The sequence below is a fragment of the Haliotis cracherodii genome, unplaced genomic scaffold, assembly GCF_022045235.1.
Source record: "Haliotis cracherodii isolate W230 unplaced genomic scaffold, xgHalCrac1.p SCAF_1, whole genome shotgun sequence".
Lineage (NCBI taxonomy): Eukaryota > Metazoa > Mollusca > Gastropoda > Lepetellida > Haliotidae > Haliotis > Haliotis cracherodii.
The window spans coordinates 74,219,351-74,226,857 of NW_027266264.1; the positions used below are offsets into that span (position 1 = coordinate 74,219,351).

General features: G+C 39.1%; 1 long non-coding RNA gene across 1 annotated transcript; it reads left to right on the top strand.

Annotated features, from left to right (window-relative positions):
* The first annotated feature begins 2,129 nt into the window (after positions 1 to 2,129).
* Positions 2,130 to 5,007, top strand: LOC139468587 (uncharacterized). Its single transcript, XR_011653696.1, has 4 exons — positions 2,130 to 2,256; positions 3,640 to 3,697; positions 4,026 to 4,106; positions 4,577 to 5,007. It is a non-coding gene; the product is annotated as an uncharacterized lncRNA (long non-coding RNA).
* Positions 5,008 to 7,507: the final 2,500 nt, after the last annotated feature.

Below are 7,507 nucleotides of genomic sequence, written 5' to 3' on the forward strand. Positions count from 1 at the left end.
ATGTTCCCGTTCAACGAAGCAAATTAGTATTTAAACGGTACTTCCCGGATGAACATCGATGATGAGTATTCCCTGCCTCGACAAGATTTCCTTTAATTTGGCTATTGAATAGTAAATAACGATGCAAATAAGATATTCACTGAAAGCTTAATCAAATATTCCAAAGGGCCTATTAGACTCTGGTATCTTAATTGAAATTCTTTGCAAATACATCATGACTTGTGGTGTCAGGAAGTACCAATCTCATAAAATTCTTAAAAGTTTTTCTTGTTTGTTTGTTTCTTGTTTTATGTCGGTAAATAATCGAGTCTGGACTTGACAATCCGGTGATTGATATCATGAGCATCGATCAATGAAACGATGACATACATCAACCACGTCAACGAGCCTGACCACCCGATCCCGCTTGACGCCTCTTTCTGCAAGCATGGGTTGGTTAAGAGCAATACTAACCCGGATCTTTATGGGGGAGATCATTACTAGAAGGTGGCGTTGGGATTCGATTGCTAATGAATATGGAATTACATTCAGCCAATTATGGTGTACCAAATCATTCTGCAGCGATACGGGGGGCATGGGTCGCTCAATCGTCTAAGACGTAGCAATTCGCTGTGCAGGGTTAAGTCCCTTGGGCACGCCAGAGACCTATGACGATTGGTTCGAATCCCGATTTTGTTTCTTGGTTTGTCACACCACAATCTCATTTAAATCAGATCTTAGTTCTCGCTACCGCTATACAAAGATCGGAGGACATCCCATTACGGCTCACGTCAGAACCACATTTCATACTACCAATCAGAGCGTCGCCTACCAGATCAGGAAATGACAGACGGAATGTGTTTTTCTAATCATGCAACCTCGAAAAGGTTAACCCGGGCTATTCCGAACCAGAGACCTATTCCGTCAAAATCATCGTCTGGCTCTCGTTTCAGTGGAATAAACATTTGAACGGAAGAGATTTTGCATAGCATGTGTAAAATACTGTCATACAATCGTGACCATGTATCAGATATTCCAGAATGTCCTTTTGTTCAGTCTCTATATCTTTCGCGAATTTATATATAAACATGGAGAGTAAGAAGGACTGAGACAATATCCCTGTCGAACACCAATATCACAAACAAACAGCTGCGAATCCAGACAACCAGATACGTAGTTGTAGACATATGGATTGGAGTTATACGTTTTTGGAAAAATCGTCTTTTCTGTAATATTTGTCAAAATTCTAAAACTGTGATGCAATGACCTCGATCTTCATGCACAGTGGGTGTTACCGTTATTACAGCACAGATATTTTTACCCGTTTTCTTTCAAGTTTATGTACAATTTCAAACTCAGATAACAATGTATTTCGTTGGAACCATCTATTCACAATGCCATGAAAGAAACAAACGATGCACATACACTGTGAACAGAGCATTAATAAGTAACAAAATGTAAGTCTCGTTGCAAAGAGTAATGCCATTGGTTATTTTACCTGCACGTTACGTCTACATTTCACAGCTTTGTAGGTGCAATCGAGCATGCATTTCCTGCGAAAATGTCACAGGACGTAATACGACTCTTGCTCAAAAGTTGTTTACAACATTCAAGGCCTCAGAGAATCTTTAAACATGTTTTATGGTAGACATGTGGAGGTCATTTCCAAATTTGACGCTATATTGACAAAAAGTATGTGCGATGCAATTCACTATTTTTACTTGTGCTGTGTGTGCACGTGTTAGTTTTAGGTGAACAATTGACTTGCCTAGTATGCTTATGACATGCTTATGATATACTCGAAATCGTACAATGGACTCTGCATTTAGCAGAGATTTCTCGATATCACTTTGCATTATTGCAAACATTTGTTATTTTCTGATGTTCTCTATCTTTCTTGGAGAGTATATATCCTGTGTGTAATTATGTGTACAAGTTTAGATGCACACCATATATGTGCATTGTTTTTCTTTTACCTAAATTTTCCTGAAGGAAACTGTTCACATTTACTTCAAGGTTACCGGGACTTGTTTTCTAAATATAGATATACTCGCGTCATAACATGTTTTTTTTATAATGCACATCTATATGAGGTTTAAGGAGAAGTCTAATTGGCCCTGTGTATTATACGTAGCATACGATGTTACGACTGGTTAAACATTTGAGGCGGCCCTCACATACATCAGTCTGGTGTTGTCCACGGAGGCAAAACAACAATGGCAGCTGTACTGAAACTGTGCGTGGTCCTCATCTGTCTTGGACTGGTGGAGTCACTCGGTAAGACAGGCTTTGTCCATTTAGAGTCAGTAGCGTTTATTAATCATATTCTGAATTCATGAGGAATTGAGTGTAAAGTTTCTTGACATGAATGTTGTTGTTTTTTCATATCGATGCCGTTAGTCTAATGATGGGTAAGATAAGGGCAATGACAGTGATGTGTACGTGTTAAATTTTGATGTACAGAAAGCCTATCGGTCATGTTCATATGACCGTCGATTCTACTGAAAGTTTTGGACATTTTGACACGGCAACTAGGAAGTTGTTTGAACTTTTGGAATCATGAGATAATATGTCTAACTTTGACTGAATGAGTGACAAATGCGAAGTGTATAACTTTCATGAAGACATAGATGAGGTTTTGCCAAACGTGTGCGCTGCCTTCACCTGCAGACACAACTTGGGTCAAAGATCATTCGTGTTCGTGTTTAGCTCTTCCTAAAAAAAGAACTGTTCGGGCACCTTTCAACCATACCTTTATATCATAAAAGGGAGTAACGACTGATCTATCTATCTATCTATCTATCTGTCTATCTATCTATCTATCTATCTATCTATCGATGCATGGCCTTTATTTATAACACGAAATCCAACATATCGATATCAATGAAAAATACCAGTGATCTTTAAGTTGTGCGTTGTGATGTGTTGTGTTGTGTATATGATTAGGGTATGCGTTACGAAACACGTTTGGAAACGTAAGGGGAAGGGTCATGGAATGAGTGAGTGAGTGAGTGAGTTGGGTTTAACGCCGCTTTTAACAGTATTCCAGTTATATCACGGCGTGTCAGCTTAATGTGGGAGGAAAGCCCGAAGTGATGCAGGACTCAGAGTCATGGAATGAAGTTACGCAAGTTTTGTGATTGAAATATTGATAGCATATGTGTAATAAACATAGCAACAACATACCTCGCCTTTAGGGAGAGCCCTTGGGCGTGGATTTCGAGAGGGGCATACATTCTTTAGGGTTACACTTTCTTTCATTATGCTCACGTTTGAATTGAAAGTGAATTGTGATAAAGTTGGTTTTGAAGTGACTCGTTCATGTTAAAAGCATTAATTCCATTAATTGGAACTTTTTTGTGTTCATGAAACATATCCACAAATTTCACACAATAACACTTTTACTGCTAAAATCTGCTCTGATATGCCAGAAATGTATGTGTTTCCTCAGATATCTTGACGCTCACGACACAATTCGCTTAATGTTTGAATTAATAGTATCTCATAAAATATGAATATATCTAGAGCTGATGCAGGGTGTTGTGTCACGCTGCTGTATTTCTTAGAGAAGTGAGCGCGCCTGCGCGAATGTTTGTGTGGCTGTGTTTTTTTGTGTTTCCGTGGGTGTGTATACGTGTAGAGTATCTTATTTCCTTTCAGTCCGGGACTGCTTCTGTGACAGGTGCAAAGTAACGGAGTGTGTCTCGTTCAAGAAACCGTAAGGCCACTGTTGATTTTTTATTTAATTTTGTTGTGTTTAACTCTGTAATTGAAGTAATTGTCTGTCCAGTTCAGCTGAATTCCTTCAATCCTTTGTCATTATTTGAATTTTCGATTTCCTCGAACTTGTTTTGTATTCCCAAATGACAAAATCAGGAACATGTAACTGCAACTTTCACCTGTAAAGCCGTGGACACTCCACCTCACATCAAAGGCAGGATGGGCCTTAAATTAATTCAGTGGAACATCGAATAGACTAATTATTTTGTGTGTATATTATTACTTGAAATGTGTTCATTTACAAAGACTTGACATTTTTATTGAAGTATATACACATCAACAACCTATCGTCAAAGATACACCACAGGTTGTGGATTTTGGAGATTGGAAAGGTGTACCAGATACCGGTGAGATTGTAAAAATGTTCACTTTGAAATCATTTCATCAAATTCCGGGTTAGAAAAGATCCAAACAGACTATGCTTGTCGTAAGTGGCAACTAAATGGATATAGTGATAGATCAGGTGCCTCGGTTGATTGCGTATTATCGTACCCCTTCCCAGACGGCGTGGGACGTTGTTCGCAATAACGATCACTGGTTTGCCTGGTCAAGTCTCACTTGTTTACAGGCCGTCGTCACATTGCTGAAATACATAAGACAGCGTTAAACAATCAAATGTAATTATCCCAAGTGAATGAGTGTAGCTTAGATATAATATAAGTCATTCATCACGTGTTATTTAATTGCACGTGTGATGATAAATAATATTCACTTATGAATCATGCGATCGATTGCATCACATGTTATTAATTTCAACTTGGCACAGGTAAAATAGTGTGGAAAACATCTAATTCATTTTCATTTATTTATCCTACAGAACCGGCTATAGAAGAACTTGCACTGGATATGCCATTGGTTACAAGAATGTCGTGTCTTGTCGACACGGATGCAGGTGTCCATATGACGGATCCCAAATGGTTTAACTGAATCTTCTGGAATCAAAGCCATACTGAACCAGATCGTGAATACACCCTGCCTTGTCCTGTCATCAACATTCTCTACAAGATCAACATCAAAGCTGTAGTGCAGTTAGGAATTTTATAAAATATTTATACATATAATGATAAAATGGTCGTTAAGACAAGGATTTTGTGAAAGTTATTCCAAAGCGTTCAGACCAGAGAAACAATTTACAACCTAGATATACAGTCACCCAAAGTAGAAGACATGACATGTCAATATTTTTATTTTAAGTGTTTAAACATATTATTTTTCTAGTTTTCTATTAAAAAACTGCAGTGTCAGGTTCATATCGTGTTTGTCTAATTTCTGTATACAACGACACGTGCATGTTCCCGTACAACGCACCAAATCAGTATTTATACGGTGCTTCCAGGATGAACATCGATAATGGGTATTACCCGTCTCGACAAGATTGCTTTGCTTCCCTAATTGTAATTATATGCAAATATATCATGATTGATTTTACGGGGATTGTAGTGTTGTGAAGTACCAACCTGATTTAAGTCGGTTCCTTATTTAACACCACACTCAGCACTATTCCAACTATATGACGGCGGTCATTGGCAATGGAATGTTATTTGTGATGCTGAACCACTTCTAAATTTGAGAGATCACATTTTAAATCGGGGACACTGAAGTTCAGTATTTAAAAGTGGGCCAGGAGTCTCTATTTCTAACTCACACACTCAAAAGTGATTGTAATGCTCACATAGCTGAATATCGGGTTTGAAGTCATAGTGCAATTGTATTAGATAAGAAGGTATGAGGTAGAGGTTATTAATGTCCGACTTTTATGTAACTTTTAGTTTGCGAGAAACATACATGCCTCAGAGTTCTCCTGTCAGGTTAAACAGACTTTCATGACTTAAATAGTACATCACGTTGGAGGAGTTTCGATATTAAGCGGAATTTGCAGGCTCGCACCGTAATGTCTTAGATTTAAGAACGTACATGTAGCTTTTACTCCTCATGATCTGGTACAGTACCAGAGTTGTGTGTCCTAGTTAACAAGCATAAAAAACACGTCCTACAGGTCTCACAGCGATTGTATACATACAAACAGACGAACGGAGCACGATTGTATGTATTGCCAACAAAATACAGTTGAAGACCAGTTAATCTATGAGAACGGAACGTCAAGATATCATACTAATCATCCCTAATATGCTTAGTAAGGTGGTCTAGCTTAGGTTGCTAGTGGTCTACAACCTGTTTTTAATTTATACTGTCTTATCTATTGAAAGATTATTTGTTTTAACTTTGATCTGGTTTGTTTTCTACCTAAACTGTGATATTTACATTCCTATTTTACTGTCCTTTGTCCACAGGCATTTAAGATTAATTAATTGTTATCGCGATATGTCTGTAATATTGCCGATGTGATTAGGAAAGATTTCAGTCAAATCTGCCGGATCCCCGAATCCAACCCGCGAAATTGAGCGTGGCAAACCAACGCTATAATCACTCCTTAAAGACTATCCCACCGCCACGACCTGGAAGAAGTTTGTGTGAGTCAAACTGTGTTGAAGCATGAAGGTCATTTCCCCATTGAAGTCAGAAGTTTCTTTTCATCACATCTTCTCACCAGAAATAGACCAGTAAGTCAGGTGTAACTGATTTTTTGTCCGCTGTGTTCTGACCTCGCTTAGTCCAATTTTACTGTAAAATACAAAGGACTATAATCATTCTTGAAGAAGGAGCGTGTTAACAGAGGCAGGATTTATATCTCACACTACATTAAAGTACTAGCTTCTGATAGGTTTAGGAGCGGGCAATTATTTTCCATGTCTCCCGCTCATATAACCCGACCAAGTACCCGACTGAGAAATAAATTGAAACATACCCGAGGTAACTTGCATATCTCGTATAAGTAATTCAGTTCGTTTGCGTCGTCTGCTAGCTGTCACAATGGCTGAATCAGAGCGTTTCACTCAGTGAAACTTGGGACACATATTACGGGTCTGTGTGAATGTCGGTGAGATAAATTCGTTGTCACCCGATTCCTCGAGGCACAGGGTACATCGCACCGTACACCCCTCGAGATCGGTTGACAACGTTTAGTGTCCCATGTTACATGTCGAAAGGAGCACTGGCGCAGACTTGAAGTTAGGTTTGAGGTGAGGTGAGGTGAAATGGGGTTTAACGTCGCGTCCAAGATTATTGCACTCATATAGCGTGTGCGTGTGCGTGTGTGTGTGGCTGCTTGTACACAGTATACTGACTCCGAGCCGACCAGTCCTTGTTTTAGCCCCTTAATGCCGAGCGCCATGAAGTTAGGTTTGAAATTTGTTGCATATAAAATACCCATGAGTGAATCAACTACAAAACAATTTTGACAGCCTAACATTCAAAGTGGTACTTGAGCCCATGTTTATCCTGGAATCAATATGGACAGACGAATTATCGTCCTTTTGGTTTAGTATGACATTTGGGTTTATAAAGGTAAAATGTGTTTTGATCACGTTTCTCTAGTCTAAATATAGCCTCATAGTGATTGTAGGTTTGTCAGCACCACATCCGTGCTCATGTGAAATCGTCTAACACTAACGTTGCTTCGTGCCGACATGCCGAGTGCCGAATGCAGCGTTAAACAAGATGAATTACGTTTCCAGCGGGAGAGGAAGGAGGAGCACGAACAAAGTAGTGGCGAGATTGAATGGCATTACCTGTGACGTCCTGTGCGTAGGTTTTACGCATGCGTAGTTGTCCTGTAAAATAGGCACAGTTGGACTGTCTACGATTACGTAGGTTTTAATGAGAATAAAGATTAACAGAATGAGGGATA